The sequence below is a fragment of the Pleurodeles waltl genome, chromosome 7 (genome assembly GCF_031143425.1).
Source record: "Pleurodeles waltl isolate 20211129_DDA chromosome 7, aPleWal1.hap1.20221129, whole genome shotgun sequence".
Lineage (NCBI taxonomy): Eukaryota > Metazoa > Chordata > Amphibia > Caudata > Salamandridae > Pleurodeles > Pleurodeles waltl.
Genome location: NC_090446.1, coordinates 124882066 through 124899104, shown reverse-complemented (window position 1 = coordinate 124899104; position 17039 = coordinate 124882066). Strand labels below are relative to the sequence as shown.

At 46.8% G+C, this 17039-nt stretch overlaps 1 protein-coding gene across 6 annotated transcripts in view; it reads right to left on the bottom strand.

Annotated features, from left to right (window-relative positions):
• The window catches only part of ZBTB46 (zinc finger and BTB domain containing 46), a 232109-nt gene that overhangs the window by 7808 nt on the left and 207262 nt on the right, over positions 1 to 17039 (bottom strand). The window lies entirely within an intron of this gene.

Below are 17039 nucleotides of genomic sequence, written 5' to 3'. Positions count from 1 at the left end.
TTTCCCGTTACTGCCATGATGCAGATTATTTCCATGTCTCCCATTCCAGCCATAGCAATCAACCATGATGTATAGACAAATGTACCACATATAATAAGAGTTTGACTTTGTAGCATAAAATGCATACGTGTAAAAAAACCTTACATCACAGGAACCTGTGAATAACGGAAACGATTTCATGGATCCCTATGAAATATTGGTTTCAGCCAGCCTAAACCACTCAGAACTCTGCCACTGACCACTGTTTAATCAAAATTCTATTCAGAAAAAAACCCAAACATTATAATTCCTATCAGTGCTCATTATTAGTTGTAGCTCGCATAAAACACATTTAACTAACTCTCCCTGCAGACAAAACGTGTTTTTTTTAGAAAGCTGAGGGTATTTTTCTTAAACCTCTACATTCCTAACTGCATACTTTTTCAATTCATTTTAGTACAGTGAACCAAACAGTGTTTTCCAATATTTTACTTACAGCTTTCAAGAAACACTTCCCTATTTGAACAAATATGCCTCTTTTCAAAATGACCGGCTTCAAAATAAGTATGTAGTATACAAAGATAAAATACACATCGGTTGCATGTATAATATGGCCCAATATTACCATCAGACATCTGCAAATAAATCAGCTTTGTGGTTTATGATGTTACCAGAACTCCTCAATGGCAATACAAGACTGAGTTCTTTCAAATAACTAAAACTTGCACCCTGCGGTAACTATAACTTGCACCTTCGCCAGTGCAGGGGATGTGCAGATCCTGTGCTCCACAAGAAAACCTTTTGGGCAATTTCTTGCCTATGAGGGGTCCCTCACAGACCCCTTTATCAGTCCCAGGTGGTCAGGGTACCCCTACTCTGTCCCCTTTTATCAGTTTCAACTTCAGATTTTTCTTCACAGGAACAGATTCGATGGACATAATTTCCCAGGTTGCAGCCAGCCAATCACGCCATTGCTGCTGGCGCATGGATCCGCCACAGTGGATCTGCGTCTCTAGATAGAGATAGAGATCTAGATAGAGATCTTTTCTTGAATAGCTCCAGAAATACTAAACAGGTTTACAGCAAATTACAAAAAAAAGGGCTTTCTGGGCCAAGATCTAGCTTGCTGTCAAATATGGTGTAGTTATGTTCTGTGATTCGGGCTGTATTCCTGTCTAAACTCCCTATGGGAAATTGTATGTGGAAAATGTGTTTTGCCCTCCCTCCCCATTCTTTCCCAGCCCCCGCTTGACAAATCGCCCCCAAAAGTTTGCAAACAGCAGCTGAAGTGGCTAGCACACTAGCTTTGAAAATCGTGTGAAGGTTTGTTAAATGGCGCCAAAGTAATTAGCAAAACAAATACTTTTCCTATGGAATATAGGTCATAACTATAACTACCTACTGGGGACCGCCAGTAGGAGAATGAATATATATATCCTCCTCGGCTGGTGCCTGTGTCAGGGATGGACCATTTCCCTGCAATTAATTCCTTTCAAAAGTAATTCCCAGCACTCCAAAAGACTTTGTATCAATATTTATTCTTCTTCAGAACAACCATCCTCATCACCAACGCATTTCGACTATTACAGTCTTGATGACGTCAAGTGAGTGCGCTATGCTGCCTATATATAGGTACTTCCAATCTCTGCCATTAAGCAGTATTCTGGGAAATGTAGTGCAACTAAACAAAATACAACCTAAATACACCTGAACACATAACAGTTAACATACCACTTTTGCAGTACCCAATATCTTTCAACAGACATTGATATTCATAGTCCCTTTCCCCATGAATATTCAGTAATATACCTGTTAAAGAAACCATAAAGGAAACAATAAAAGCCCCATTTAGCCAGTGCCCCCCCACCCCCTCCTTTATGAAACAGTTATGCATCACCAGTGTCTGGGAAGTTCGAAGTGTTGAGAATCTCACCCATCTACCCCGCAGCCATTTTTCGGGCATCTGATCATGCCAGATAGTACTCAAAGTGTCACCAATATTCATTAAGAGAGAACACCAATGGTGCTATCGCTGCCTGTGCCTGGGTCACTTCGGCATCGGTGAAACTGATCCCTGGAGTCCGACAATCCACCAGTGTCCATAAGGGTGCCATCTGGACGGACCACAATCCTTTCTGTCAGGTTGGAGGCCTTGTGGTCCCGTACAAGTTTCTTCCATTTTTTACAGCTGGGCTGACTGTCTCACCGAGCTTGCACCCAGACCATCTTTCTGCACAGTCTCTTGGGTCAAACCTCCTGTTAATGTGTTGAGCCATTCACAAGCTGTACCTGGGGTGAAGATGAATAGGACTTTCCCTTCATAGACTACCCTCAGATTCATTGGAAACAGACTAGATTATAGGTTGAGGTTCTGCAAACGTTTCTTGACTCCCAGAAACAATTTCCTTTGAGTCATTACCTTTTGGGTGTACTTTGGGAACTTTGAGATTGGATGTCCCTCAAATTGAAGGGGGCCATGGACACGTACCTGCTGTAGTATGGCATCCCGATCCCTGAAGTGAAATAGGTGGGGAATGAGTTCTCGCGGAGGAGCACCCAGACGGGGCAGAGGGACCAATGCCCACTGGGCTCGCTCAACCGTGAAGAACTTGGAAACCTTCTGAGGGAGCAGGGTGCTAGTAATCCAGTCTTCTAAAAATAGTTCAGCTGACGGACCGTCTGCTTTTTCTGAAAATTCTACAAAGCAGAGATTATTTCTCCTGGACCTTCCCTCCAAGTCCTCTATACGTTCCTCCATGCACACCGTAGGCTGCTGTAATGATGACACCCTTTCTAGTAACTGATACTTCCTGTTGCAGCACGGCTACATTGTCCTCTGTGCTGTGACCCAATAAACCACTTTCCGGACATCCATTAGCAGTATATTGACATCTATGCCACTGAGTCAATTTTAGTAGCCAGTTTCGCGCAGGCGCTATTAATGGCCGTTATCACATCAGATAGCAATGGGGCTGGTTCTGTGGCATCAGTGTGTCTAGCCTCAAAGTCTTTAGGCTCCCCTGTCTTAGTTATAGCACCCGGGGCACCAGCTGAGTATAATAATCAATTTTATTGGACTGACCGGGATGTGATGTCTTACCTTTCCCCATGATTGCGGCTGCAAGGTTGTGTGAGTGTCACTTCAAGCCCTGTATCTTTCCTCAAAGGCCCCTGCTCAAGAGTTCTTCCCTATAGGAGATAAGGTTCCACGGTCATGATCATCCCCACAGCTGCGCAAGGGGTTAAGTAGATAGGGTCTGGCAGGGAATGCAGAGACCATCCTCCAGGATCATCACCATTACTGCCACATAAGGGTCATACATGGGTGCCAGGCATCGGGTGTCCAACACCATTCCTAATCCCCTACCCCCTCCCACCATAGATCCAGCATAAGAGAGACAGTACCTGCCAAAGGGGAGTTACCATAAAGTTCCGGGGGCAGAAGATTATTGTCCTGTGTGGTGGTTTATTCTTACTGTAGAACTGGCCTGGATATTAAAACATTGAATCCCCAGTGGGGGACCAGAGGGTGATGCAGGCTCCAACAGTCCACCTCCCAGGACTTTGAGCCTCAAGACCGCACCACCCTCAGGGATACTCCAGGTAAAACAGCAGGCCAAGCGCCCCCAGGGCAGGCGGCCTAGAGCCGTGGTCCGATGCAGCACCAACACAGCACACCAACAGCCCTAGGAGGTCTCTCCTTCGCTCCTGCACTGAATCCAGTCACTCTCGCAGAGCAGGGAAGCAGCCAGCTCAGCAGGATCCCACTGGTGCTCCTCCAACGTTGCCCTGCTCCCTCCCACTCGGTCAGCCAGAGAGAGCTCAGGCTCAAATTGCCTCGCCTGCCGATACCAACCCAAGTACAGGGGCAGATAAACGGGATTTTATGAGGCGCAGTCAGAAGCTTGGTAAAAAGCGAGTAGCCAGTCATCTTGGTTGGCCATGCCACCTGTTCATCTTAGGTTACAGCTGCAGCTTGCACCATGTGATTGGCCACGGTGTCATCAGGGTAAGAGGCACTTACTGGATAGCATTCCAAACCAGATCACCTGAGGAGGAAGGGGGGGTCCCATTATAGTTAGCTGAGGGATCATCAGTGGGACCTGAGGCCTGAGTATAGGGGTCAAAAGAAACCAAAGGGTAGCATATGTCTGAATAAGAAAGAGGACCTCTGTGGCAACTCTGGTGGTGGCAGTGGAAGTTATGTGTATGGACATGGTTGTTGTGAGGGAGGTGAGGTCGTCAAGGGGGACTTTGTGGCAGAGGAAAGAGACTGACGGCTCTGTACTTCTGCTTTTTTTTATGCTGGTTCGGGGAGGGAGCTTTGGGAGAAGGTTACCCCTTGTAGGGCAATCTCCTCTTTCAAAGAAGAGCCTGAAGGCACCAGTGGAGGTGGTGTTGCTGAGATTTTGCCCATAACTGGGTGGATTAACAGGCTCTTCTAGCTGTCATCGAGTTCCTGTTGATTATTTTGAGTATCATGGCTCCAACATCCTCTGGTCAAAGCATCAACAGGGGCCTCGAGGTCTGCATCAGTTTGATAAAGGTTTCAGCGTCTAATAGAGTTTAGCAGTTTGAGCAGAACCTTACGGGTATGGAGAGCCTTCTGTGTTTGTTTTCACTGGGAACCAATTGGTGTTCTGTGCCTTTGGAGCGGGGTCTGGGTTGATGGGGTCAATTCCCATCGGGGAAGGCTTGCTCGGTTTGCGCCCATGCCCAATGTACTCAAACAAGAGTAGTCATGCCACAATGTGTTAATCTAGGGACTTCCCCAGAGAAAAACAACTTGCAAACCAACGTCCAAGCCAAACACTACTTGGCAGGAGTATGCCGAGCAATAACATCTACAGCCACACAAGCAATGCCGATCCTGGGACACAGTTGTTTTCCTGTGGCTAATCTCATGTGGTTGGATGTTGCACGCCTCCTGTCCCTTAATATAAATATTTTGCCACTGGGGATGGGTTGCCTGGGGCCTGAAGGCCAACCCTACACTGCACTAACAAAGACTGTGCGTGTTATGAGGTTGGTAGGCTTCTGGTGGGTTTGCGCAAACATGTTGTCTGATTAGTCTAGAAAGGAGCGTTCATTTTCGAAGAAGAAAGCGGTTTTGGGTGGTATGGAAGGCAATAAGCATTCCCATTAAGAATGCCATAAACTATTTATGAGAACAAAGATTTCTTTTTAAACCAGTCATCATTTGCTGTGCCTTTAACGATGGACAGTCTAAGTCTGTCTGCCCTAACAGCATGTAAAGTAGCACCCAATGGGTGAAATACTCATATACCAGTATTTGAATCTGTACCATACACAAAAAAATCGTAAATTTTTGTTTAGTCTTTCAAAAGCTGCCCTGATATTGTGTGTATTTTTTTCAGTAAAGGCTAGACGCTTGATTATGATTAACTTTTGATCCGTGCGAGCTAGATTTTTTAAAAATTGTTGTTGATATATCCGAAGATTTTGTAGTAGCTATACTATATTATGTGGCAAATAAAATGAATCCATAACTTTGTAGAAAGGCCATGGTAAAGACGGAAATTTTAGAAATTAGCTTTTAACAGGATTGTTTTTTTTTTTTTTTTTTTTTAATAAATAAATAAATATGTTCTTCCTGTTAAAGACTTCTAAACTCCAGCAAGCGGAGTATTCAGGTGGAGTTTTAGGAGGCCCTTGGCTAGAAAACAGCAACAACCTGGTTAGAATAAGTATATTGTCTTTGGGGAAATGTTCATAGCTCTATGCTTGCAGAAGGCACATGGGGTTCTGGAGAATTCGGCTTGACGACCTGAAGAACTATCACGTGCACTCTTTCATGTTTTTCACTCTTACACAATGTGTGGTAATGAAGAACATATTGTGTACCAAGGTCCACTCCCAAATTTCCATGGTGCAGCGGCAGAGAAGATGGTTCTGGCTAGACTGGTGCAGCGTGGCAGAGAAGATTAATACAGCCCTTCCTGGATTGCTGACTGAAAGTCTTTGAAAGCCTGGAAAGGGGGACAACAAATACAGTGCATCATCTCTCCTCTTGACTAAGACTATACTGCTGCAAAGGCTGCCACAAAAAAAGGAATTTGGTGGCATCCACTTTTTTAATTATTTTAGTCGAGAACACAATGCCCTCCCATGTGGTTATTTTTCTACAACAAAACTGTGCAAGGACTTGGAGGACAAAAGAGTGAGTGGATTAGTAGCTCGACTCCCAGAAGGTGAGCAAGATTACTTTTATGTAACAACCAGTTGCCATCGCTGGTCCTTTCTATGGGATTCACAGGATTGGTAGAACATAGAGGTGTAAATCAAAAAGTCCATGCATTAAATGTTTTTATGACCAAGTTGCCAGCATCGGTTTTTAAAATTCCCAAATCAGAGAAAAGCATTGATCTAAGCCATCTCTTGAGGGACATTTACTCAATATCAGTCGTCTGAGGAAGTCTCTGATGAAGCATAGTTCTATCCAGGACACCATGAAATAGGGACTGAACCAATACTTCAGGGTTGAATCAGGAATAAAAGAGCTAGACTGGTCACTACAAAAGCCTGCTGAGAGCAGACTAATCAATGTTTGAAGTAGTAAAGTAGTAAATAAGAAATGGGGATATTTTGCATTTTTGTTTTGTCCAATTTCAAACGAAACTGGCCGAGGAACAAAAAACTATATGCCAAAGTAAAGACGGGCAAAGACAAAACAATCAGAAGTGAAAATGAAGCATATTTCAATCCAACAATTCCTAGTAGAAGGCAAAGGGTGAGTCATTAATGACTGTTAGAAAGATAAAAGAACTGCCACCATTTTACAGGAATTCCCACAACTTCGACGAGGATCCAACAAGCACCTCTCCCAACATGTCTTTCCCTTTCTCATACAATTTTACACCATTGCGAACATGTGCAGCTCGTTGAAAGCGCCACAATCCAGATGTTTGGGCGTTTACCTGCCTATGGTAATGTCAATGTCCCTGAACGGTAAAAGACAAACATGATCTGCCCTCTGAGCACCGACTGGCGCACTCCTCAAGTCGAATTGGCTGATGTAGTCACAGACAAGACTAAAAGTGCACCTTTGGCAGAACTCCCTACTACAGTAGTGCTGCGATTGTATATTCGCAACTGGATAATGCATAACCTGCGCTTAATTCGACACTGTAGTGCCTTTCAGTAGTCTGGACCCCCATCACCTTATCGAGGGACCTGGATGTCACAAGTGACAACGTAATTCTGAGAGATAAGTTAACATGCCAAATTTACAAATAGCAGAACGCCTTTATCTGCAGCTCAAGAGTACATGAATTAAAGATACTCGAAAAAGACAACCTTCCTCGCCCAAGCACATCTAAAAGATTCTGGGAGACAGCTCACGGAACAAAGACTTCTTCTGCAGCATCGCTAACCCTATTTCTGGAGCAATTAAAAACCAGAGGCATAAGAGGATGCTAGTCGTGGGGTGCGTGTGGGGAGATTATAAGGTCTAGAAGAGGGAGCAAGGGGTCGGTGCATGGATGTGCCCACAGAGCACTTCAGATTTAACCCCAAAGGGGTATAATAGTGGGGCTTGTGAAGAAACAGGCAGCGGCAGGACCAGATGGCCAGGCGGTCACATGAGAAGACAAACGCTTCAGGATGGGAAAGAACGGGGAGCACGGCTTTGGTGCCATGGCAACAGATAACATAAGCCCCTTTGGATCACTCTAGTTTAAGTAATTTGGGCTAATTGCCCGCCTTGAACTGAAACACCCCCTTTTGGCAAGCTGAGAAATGACAACGGCATCTGTGGCCCTGGCAGACAGGCGCCTGCCAGCTGATGCATAATCACTGCCCAAGAAGGGGCAGGGACTGAAGGAGGGGTTCACATGATGTTACACATTGACTGAATATGACCTACTAGTCGCTAAGAGAATCCCTTCGCATCTTGAAGGACAAGCAGCTGAAATATCAAGCGAGTAAACAGTGCCCTTTGGTGGAATCCCTCCGGGGAGGCAGAGCATCCAAGCCACTCCACAGAGGGTGTAAGAAGGGGTGCCATTACTACTCGTGCCACAGGCAGTATAAAGATGCACGGAGGACAACACAAACCCAACCCTCCCCCTTAAGTGATCGCCTCTGCAGAGAAGTCGGTCAGAAACTGCACCCTAAAGCACATTTACCATCCTCTAGGCACGCGAAAGGGGCATTCCCCTATTCAAAGATTGGACTGGACTGGATGGTTGGAAGTTCCGCAGGGTTTTAAGGAGACGACAGGGTGCCGGGCCTGTTGATGTGTAAGGGGAGGCGAGGAGTGGAGGGCAGTGCAGAAAATCAGAGGGCAGTGCAGAAAATCAAAGGGTAGTGGACACCACTAGAGTCTGTCGTGACCACATAAAGTGGTAGGGAAAGAATGCTGAAGGGGGCCATAACTGTGATAAACGGTTCACAAGGCTGTTTACACGAGAACTTGCAAACTGTTTTGCGAACTGCATAATCGGTGTTAATGTTAATTTCTTCGGGGGAGTGGTGGATAGTTCGTGCCATTAAATACAAGGTTTGCAATTCGATGTAAACAGGAAGTATCGGAACTGACCGAGAAAAAAAAAAACAAGGGTCCTTTTACCGACAGTGTAAGTAGGTCGCTAAAAGGAAACGGTCACTGCTGTTAACCACAGCTTTTATGTGGAAGACAGAGCAACTATGAGTAACCTGTAAACAGTGAACTGATGGGTGCGAACATCAAGCCGCAGGGCCTGCAGGACACAGCCACGAGGCGGCGGAAGCTCGTCCCCCGGCGACCCGGAATTCCACCCGAGGGGAACCGAGAGGACCTCCGGGGCCCGGACACCGCGGGGGCCCGACTCCGGGGGGGGACAAGGCCCCGGGCATAAGAAACAGCACAGGCCTGCTCCCTGGGAATGGCGGGGCGGGGGAATGACCCGTACGACTTAAGAGGCCGGGTATCAGGGGCGTGGAAAAGCAGACGACGCCCTCAGATGATGCACAGGCCCGGTGAACACCGGCAGCAGGGGGCCCGCCCCGCGGGAAAGGAGAAGGCCTCAGCCCGCGCGGCCCCGGGGTCTGCGTCGGAGACCGCGGCCTACGGAAGTGAGAAGCGCTCGCCCCGTGGGATCGAGAGGCCTCACCTCAACGACTTCAAAGCCGGGCGGGTCGTGGGAGACTCCGGTCTGTGGAAGTGAAAAGGCCTTGGTCAAAAAAAAAAAGCACAATGCAAAACGCACATGCAAACGAGAGGCCTCAGACTGTAGTCTGTAGTACATCATAGACTCGGCCTCAAAGCACTCGTCCTCCGGGAATGAGAGGCCACAACTGCTCGACAGCAGCAGCCTGGTCGGACAGGGCCGCGCTCTCCTCGGCTGCACACAATATAGGAACCAACAGTTGGCTCTGATAAATCACTCCATTTGGTCAACTGGAGAAAAACGTGTTTGGTCGACAACGAAGGGCGCCCCGCAGGCCTGCCTGAAAACCGAGGGCAGAACATCGCAACGGGGCGAGAAAATGGAAGTTTATTCGGCTGGGCAAAAGGATGCCATCTCAGAATAAACATGCCTTTCCTTGAACCTCGTATTGTTTACAGGAGTTTGACTTTTTTTGGCCACTGAATCCTCTCATCACTAATTTTAACAGTTCAACAAGTCCTTATCACTGGTCCGTGCACACGGCCTCCTCATTTTCCATGCAAATCCACATACAAGTGCGTTGATCCCCTTTATTCGAATGGTAGAGTTGGTGGCAGAGCAGCCCTCCTTACTAATGGAGAAATGAATAGCACACGCAGCCCCATAAGGCTCTGGACACAAAGAGGTCTGTCCTCTAGTCTCAGTCCCATGCCTTTTCTGCTGCAATATCAAGTTGGACAACAGGCTGGATTCGGGGTGGGTGCAGTTCTCTCTCCCAATGGAGATCCGAATGGCACAGGCAGCCACCAAGGTTCTCGACCCAACGAGGTCTGTCCTGCAGTTGCAATCACCCCTAGAGTGTGTGTCGTCTGCCGCATTGTCCAAGCCAGACAGCGAACCGGAATTATCCACTACTACAGAAGACACGAGGGCCAGAAAGCTAAAGGTTTGCCCCACTGCATCCGTGTTATCGAGAGAACCATTAGCATCGCAAATTAACGTGCAAAGTCTCCTTCCTGCGCCATTCTTCGCAACATCTCTGCCCTGCAGTGGATACGGAAATGCACTGGATGGAAGGTTGTAAATGTGTATTGATTGCAGCCCTTCTGCTCTCTCAGGTCCACATTTCCGGAGCAGCCAACAGCACCCTCGGACTGCAGCAAAAGGAGACTACTCAGTGCAGAAGGACGATGAAGGTAACAAGAGCCGTACAGAGCCTCTCCTCATTATTTTGAAATGTTTAGCCCAGAGCACATCCCAGGGAACAGTCAAGGTTGGGAAAATTGATCCCAGCAGACAAATCCATGGGGTTATGAAAACGAAGCAAATAGGAATCAGGACTCAGTCTACCTGGGGCTGAGGCGCCAACAGCAGCAAACCGCCCCCTCCTTCTCTACAGGGACAACAAACATAACAAGATCCTGACACGTACAATGAAGGGTATTAAAGCACTGTGCTAGGAAAGGCTGCCAGGGTAACATGGCCACAGGATCCGTTGGCTTCAAAACCACCACCTATCAACTATAGGACCATGCAGCTAACGGGCACAGGGACAAGGTAGTGGGAATGAATCCAACACTACATTCAAACAAGATTATTATTTTTTTTTAATTAAAAGACGTGATGTCAATGTCTCCCAAAACTACTACCTAAAATATGTGAAACAAAGGTTATTCGGCAACCAATATCACACCAGGACAGGGACAGATGGCATCTTGCAAGTGATGCAATCTGTTGCATACCTTCAACACTCCAAATCTCGATTAGATCCTCACCTCATACATTTCCGCTTGGAACAATGCTGCACTGTATAGTCTTGCAATGTCCTTTGCTGAGAAACTGTTCAGGCCCTGTGTCACTGCTTATCTTTTTCTTTTCTAACATCCTGCTTTAGACTAGAGAAGATGAGGGCTACAAAATAATGGTGAGAGTTCTGTAGTATTGGGCAGGTAGATGTGGAAGAGAGTATAGCCTGGAAAAACCATCTTAAAACAGCCCTTCATCACGGATTCTGCAGCTAGATATTTTTCTATTTATTTTCAATGCATGGAAACATGTGTCAGTTGCCCCTGCTTCATACACACTTTAGCCAAGCACAGCGAGGCCCTCTGCCAACTCTCAGTGGGAAGCTTATACTTGCGAAGCATGTCTTCTGGCAGTGAGCTGCTGGGGTTGAATGTCCTCTTTCTTTGACTGCGGGCAGCAGTGGTTGGTCGCAGCACCAAGTCTCCAGCCAATAGCTGCATCGAAACGTCTGCAAGTGATCAACCCTTTTAGCATATGATCTTAGCACTGCAAGAGTAAGCCACTGGCCCTTGCCTACGGCATGCTCTAAATCACACGCTAACACAAAACGTCCTACATATGGCCATATTTCTCTTTTGAATAATAAAACAAAAATATATGGTTTGCAGTCTGTTGTCAATAGCACTGTTCTAGATTATGTCATCAACAATATCCTAAAAGAAGTCCATTTAACTGGCCATGAGTGAGGTCATCTGCGAGGTCATAAGCAGTGCAACAGGCAACAAATCCCTCAGTTGAAGGTCATGCACAATGTTGGTTAGACAAGACAGCTATAGCCCATCAAACTCTAATGTTTTTTAGGATCCTGTGCTGGATTCACAAATCCTGACAGCACTAAGGTCTGCGGGACCCTGCTGTGAGCATCTAGAATTTGTAAATTCTGCAATAAAGTCTTGCAACAAAACACATTTTTTAAATATTAATTTTAATGCTAGAAGTGTCTCGTCTTAAGGGCTGCCCCAAAGGGCTTGGGAGTCATGGTAGGCTCACCTACTGCATATATACCCTTCCAGCCAACATGGCGCTCAGTACACCATGCTGGGAACACTGCTTCAGAAATAAATCGTTCTATGACAGCCAGCAATCAAAGCATGGTGAATTTCTGAATCCGAAGAGAAAAAAATGGTGTGCCTTTATTTTTTGACAAATTCACGAATTGTGGAGAATACGCAGATTAAAACTGTAGACAGTGCTAAAACTTCATACCCAGATGGAACACTTTTTCTAACACAAATTTCTTGGAAACCACTAAAGAGATTTAAACCAAGCCAAGCAAAGACAATTCCTTGTGTAAAACTCTCCTTTTAGGTCTATAGTTTGGTGTAATTGCGTTAAACCATGTTTTTCTGTATCAGTGAGCAAAGAATACTAGGGGGTATAAGATCTAAAGTGTTACTTTTTGAACCCTTCCCAGTTTTGTTTTTTGGCCCAGTTTGACGATCTGAAGAAAATTTGCAATGAAGAATTCAACACAGATTAATTTTACTATGGACAAATTTTATGCAGATTCGTCAAATGGCCCCAAAGTTATTTAGAAAACAAAATATGTCTTTTTAATAGAAACTCTGACCTAACCACAATTGCACGTGTGTGTGTGTGTGTGTATATCATACTGAGCAACAACAATCAGCTGCAGAATGTTTATATTTAACTTCAATAATCTCAAACAAACCAGATGTCCGATGACAAGTGAATTACGGGGTTCATAATTTTTTTTCTGGTAGTTCAAGTTCAAAATGTTTTATGATAGTGGTTCTTAATATATGGTCTTAGGACCACACAACTAAATAATATTACAACTGATATATTCAAGTTGGGGCTTGGCCAAGATGACGGTGATGTCAGATGCTCTGTGAAGAGCTCTGCTGTAGGTCCCACATGAACAATGCATTATTCTGTAAATCTGATGGTGAACAGAGCTGTATTCCCCCCTGCCCAAAAAGCAGTGAGATACACTACAGGTGGACAGTCGATAATCGAGACCCCCGATCCCGCACGGACTCTGCTTGGGGTGAGGAGGAACCGATGATGGAGCGGCCTGCCACGAGGTGAGAGCAGCGGCCATTCAGCCAAGACTCGCACGTCGCCTCCGACTGGAGTTCCGGCGGCACTCGAGGAGAGGGCCAGTTGCCGCATCACCTAAGTAATCACCCCCAGCGCAGGCTGACCGGCAGACTCAACGGCTCTATGCAGCAGTATGGTGGAGTGAACCGCACTGCGGGTGAAAGGGCCCTCCCTTAAGCGCCCCTGGGGCGAGAGAATCACCCCTCCCCCAAACAGAGGCTGGGGGAAAACAGGCCTGCCCCAGGGGCCCAGTGCAGGCAAGGCTGTGGACACCTGGACCTCAGGGGAAAAGAGGTACGTTACACAACAGCGAGCAGCAGAGAAGACCCATGCTGAGGTCTGGGATCCGGATGGCAGGTGTGGGCGCTCAGGCCTTTCTAGGAGCTCCCCCTAAAGAACGAAGGGTCTTGAGGGGCGCAGAGGGGGGAAGGCGAGCATAGAGAGAGGCAACACTAAGGGCTCTGTTCCAAGACAAGGAAGCAGACCCAGTGTCCACAAAGAGAAGTCGCCCTTTTGTTCCCTCTTCTCCCTAATGACTTACATAGTATGGACCTGCAGGGGGTTGGGATCGGAGGCACCTGAAATAAGAGCGGACCACAAATAATGTGCAAGGGACATCTGGCCTGCCAGAGAAAACACCAAACAGAATTCCCAACAATGGGACATGTACCCTGGAAGAGAGGGGAGGAGACCAAGGAGAGCCTGCGGCTCCTAGAGTGCATAAAGGAGGCACGCAGTGACCCCCTACAGAGCAGCATGGCGTGGTGGCGTAGCCATCCACCTCGTGCCTACAATCCAACAAGTAGGGACAGGGACCTGACACTTTGTGGAAGACCGACATCTAAGGAGAACTATCACAACAGCGGACTCAACTGTGGTAGGTCGCACTCACCTTTTCTCTCTTTCGCATGTTCGGAGGGGTACCGGATCATGCTTCGCAAAGATATCAGCACCAACTGCGTCAACCTATGAGCGTTTTACTGAACATCCAGACACCATGACAAAAGACAAGGACCAACGCCCACACCGCCAGGGAAAACTAGACAAATATGCCAGAGTGGTTTCCTCAGTTACAAGTGAAGAGGGGCAACCACTTGTAAAGACCGGTTCTGATAATGCTGCATGGGTACAGGTCATGTAATCCTCACGGGCGGCCTTGGAGGGTTTGATTGGCGAAGTCCTATCAAAATTCTCTCTCCTCCAGCAAGACCTTAGAAATGTTGCTGAGAGAGTGACAACAACAGAAACAAAAATATCGAAATTTGAAGACAGTGCACACCCTCAGAAAAGAGGTCACAGAGGTCTGTGCTCTCAACAAAGACGTGATGTGGTGACTCTAAGATGCGGAAACCAGAGCCAGGAGAAACAATCTATGTTTTGTGGGATTCCCAAAGGGAGCAGAAGGCTCAAACACAGTTAAGTTCCTGGGAGAATGGCTTATCAAATGTTCCCTAAGGAGAGGTTCTCGCCCTGTTTTGTGATAAAACACGCTCACTGCGCATTGAGCAACAAGCCAGCACCTGGAGCCCCACCAAGACCAGTGATAGTGCAGTTTTTAAATGATCAAGACAGGAACCTAATCCTATCTGACGCCAGGAAACTGAAAGAGGTGCATTATGAAAACTTGCTGATACAAATCTTTCCTGATTACACACAGGCGGTTCCATGCCAAAGGTGCACCTTTGATTCAGTAAAAGCCAAACTGTGCACACTCCAACTGCAATACATGCTCCTCTTCCCAGCCAAACTGAAAGTCCTTTTCCAAGGCAAGGCTTATTTCTTCCAAACTTCATACAAAGCCTGGGAGTGGCTTGAAGAGAGATCGCGGCTGACCAACAGTGAAACGAAGAGGAAAGCTGTCAGGGGGAGGTGTTCACCCTGAAACACAACGGCCACCCCAAAATAAGGAACACAACTCTTAAAAATGCTGCAGGCCTTCTAAACGACACAAATATCGGTCCACGGCGCAACTGGTCACGCAATCCTCAGGCTCTATGGCTGCCATGAAGAGAAGTAAAGCGACTTGCCTACAAGCTCTGCTGATATGTGATACACCAAGAACCGAAGAGACACAGATTCCAGACTCACTGCACCCTCTGGCATCAGCGATAGCTCGAATGGAAGGAGCCGCAGACCAGGAAATGTCACAGTCCACCGGAAATTAACTTGCTTGAGGGAGGTCAACGCCATTCGGTGTCAAACAATTGATTTTCTGGCACTGAACTAGAATAACCAGCACCCCTGCCCCACCAGCAGCATCTGCTCGATCCACAGACACTGCACAAACATTAACTACACCAAGCATCAAACTGCTGCCCTTTGGAGTTCTGAATTTTCTAGAAGTTGATATAAGCTTTAAGTTGTGGTAATTAGGAATAGGTAAGATGGGCATACAGACCTCTGCCGAGAACAGAGAGGGGGTGTTGGGGCTAAAATGTTTGAGGGTTACACCAAGTTCAGGGGGATTGAGACAGTGATTGCACAACACGCATTGCAACATTATGGGATCTCATGAAGCTATCCACATCAGAGAAGTGTCTGCACAGAACTATAGATTCCAGGTACACATAGCTAATGGGTGAGAAGAGTAGGTACACTATGTTGTTCTGGAATGTCAATGGACTAGGCAACAAAATTAAACGGGGCTGATAGCGACGTATATCAAAAGACATAACCCGGACATAGTCTTCCACCAGGAATACCATCTCAAGGGTCCACACTGTAGCTTTATTGGTGGAGGTGTATACTCTGTGGTAGCGCATGCAGGCTTCACCTCCGGGTCAAGAGGAGTAGTGATCTTGCTCAGGAAAACCCCCCAGTTCCAGATAACTAGAACCTGGAGAGACCCCACCGGAACATTCATAGTGGTCCAAGGACGATGGGGTAGGCAAGAGAAGACATTAGTAAGCGCCCCACCGTAGCTCCAGCAACAGACTTACACTCAGGTGGCAGAGATCCTGCTTGAATCTAACTCGCCCATTCATTTAATAGGGTTGCCTTTAATGTCGTTAGTCCAGAACAGGACCGCTCACAATATACAGCACCTTCCACGTGGGTAACTCTCTTAACCAATATGGCGGCCTCACTAGGTCGGACTGATCTCTGGTGCCGCCAGCATGAGTGTAAACAGTTCTCATACTTCTCCAGGGCCCATAGGGACTTCTCAAGACTGGATTATATCCTGGCTCCGGCAAGGGAAGTGGCTGTCATGGATGAGGCAGAATATAGCAAGAGGCTGTCGGTCACTCCCTTCTGTGGCTGCGATCAGAGCCCGGTCCCATAAAGAGAGGTTTTGCTGGAGACTGGAATCCTGGGAGTTAAAGGACCTGGAGGTAGCTTAGGTAGTGAGGGCTGAGACCAAATTATACATTAAGGAAAATAAAGACTCTATGACTTCTGCAGTTAAGATCTGAGGGGGCATGTATGGCAGCTCTCAGGGACAGGGCCCAAAATATCATAGCACATATACAAAATGAGAGGTTACAAGTGGAAGTAACGGAACAACTGCTCCACCTAGAAAAAAGCCCTAGGGCTACAGTGAACCCACATATCCAGCGTAAAATCATGCTCCTGAGAAGAAAGTGCTGCACAGTAGTGCAGCAAGAGGCAAAATACCAAGACTTGGTGATGCAACACTGCCTATATGAGGCACGGGATAGAGCAGGCAGTCTGTTAGTCTGGTTGGGGAAACGCAAAATGGAGGTGCGCTGGATGCATAACATTGAGGGGAGCACTGGCACTTGTCACAATACGGACTTTGAGATTGCTAATGAATTTGAAGAGTTATACAAGGAACTTTATCGCGTACATACATGTTTTTAATTGAGAATTACTTGGAAGAGATACCCCTGCCTCGCCTGTCGACAGAAGACTGGGACTCCCTAGAAAAAGAAAAAGACCTGTCTGAAGTGAAAGTGCCCATTGACGCAATGCAGACATGTAAGACACCTGGGCGAATGGTCTTCCCATAGTACTCCTTAAGAAAAAAATGAATATTCTTAGGCACTAACTTCTCAGAATGTTTCAGGAGGCCAAACAGAAAGGCACGCTCCCATGGGACTTGTGCAGGGCCACAATAGC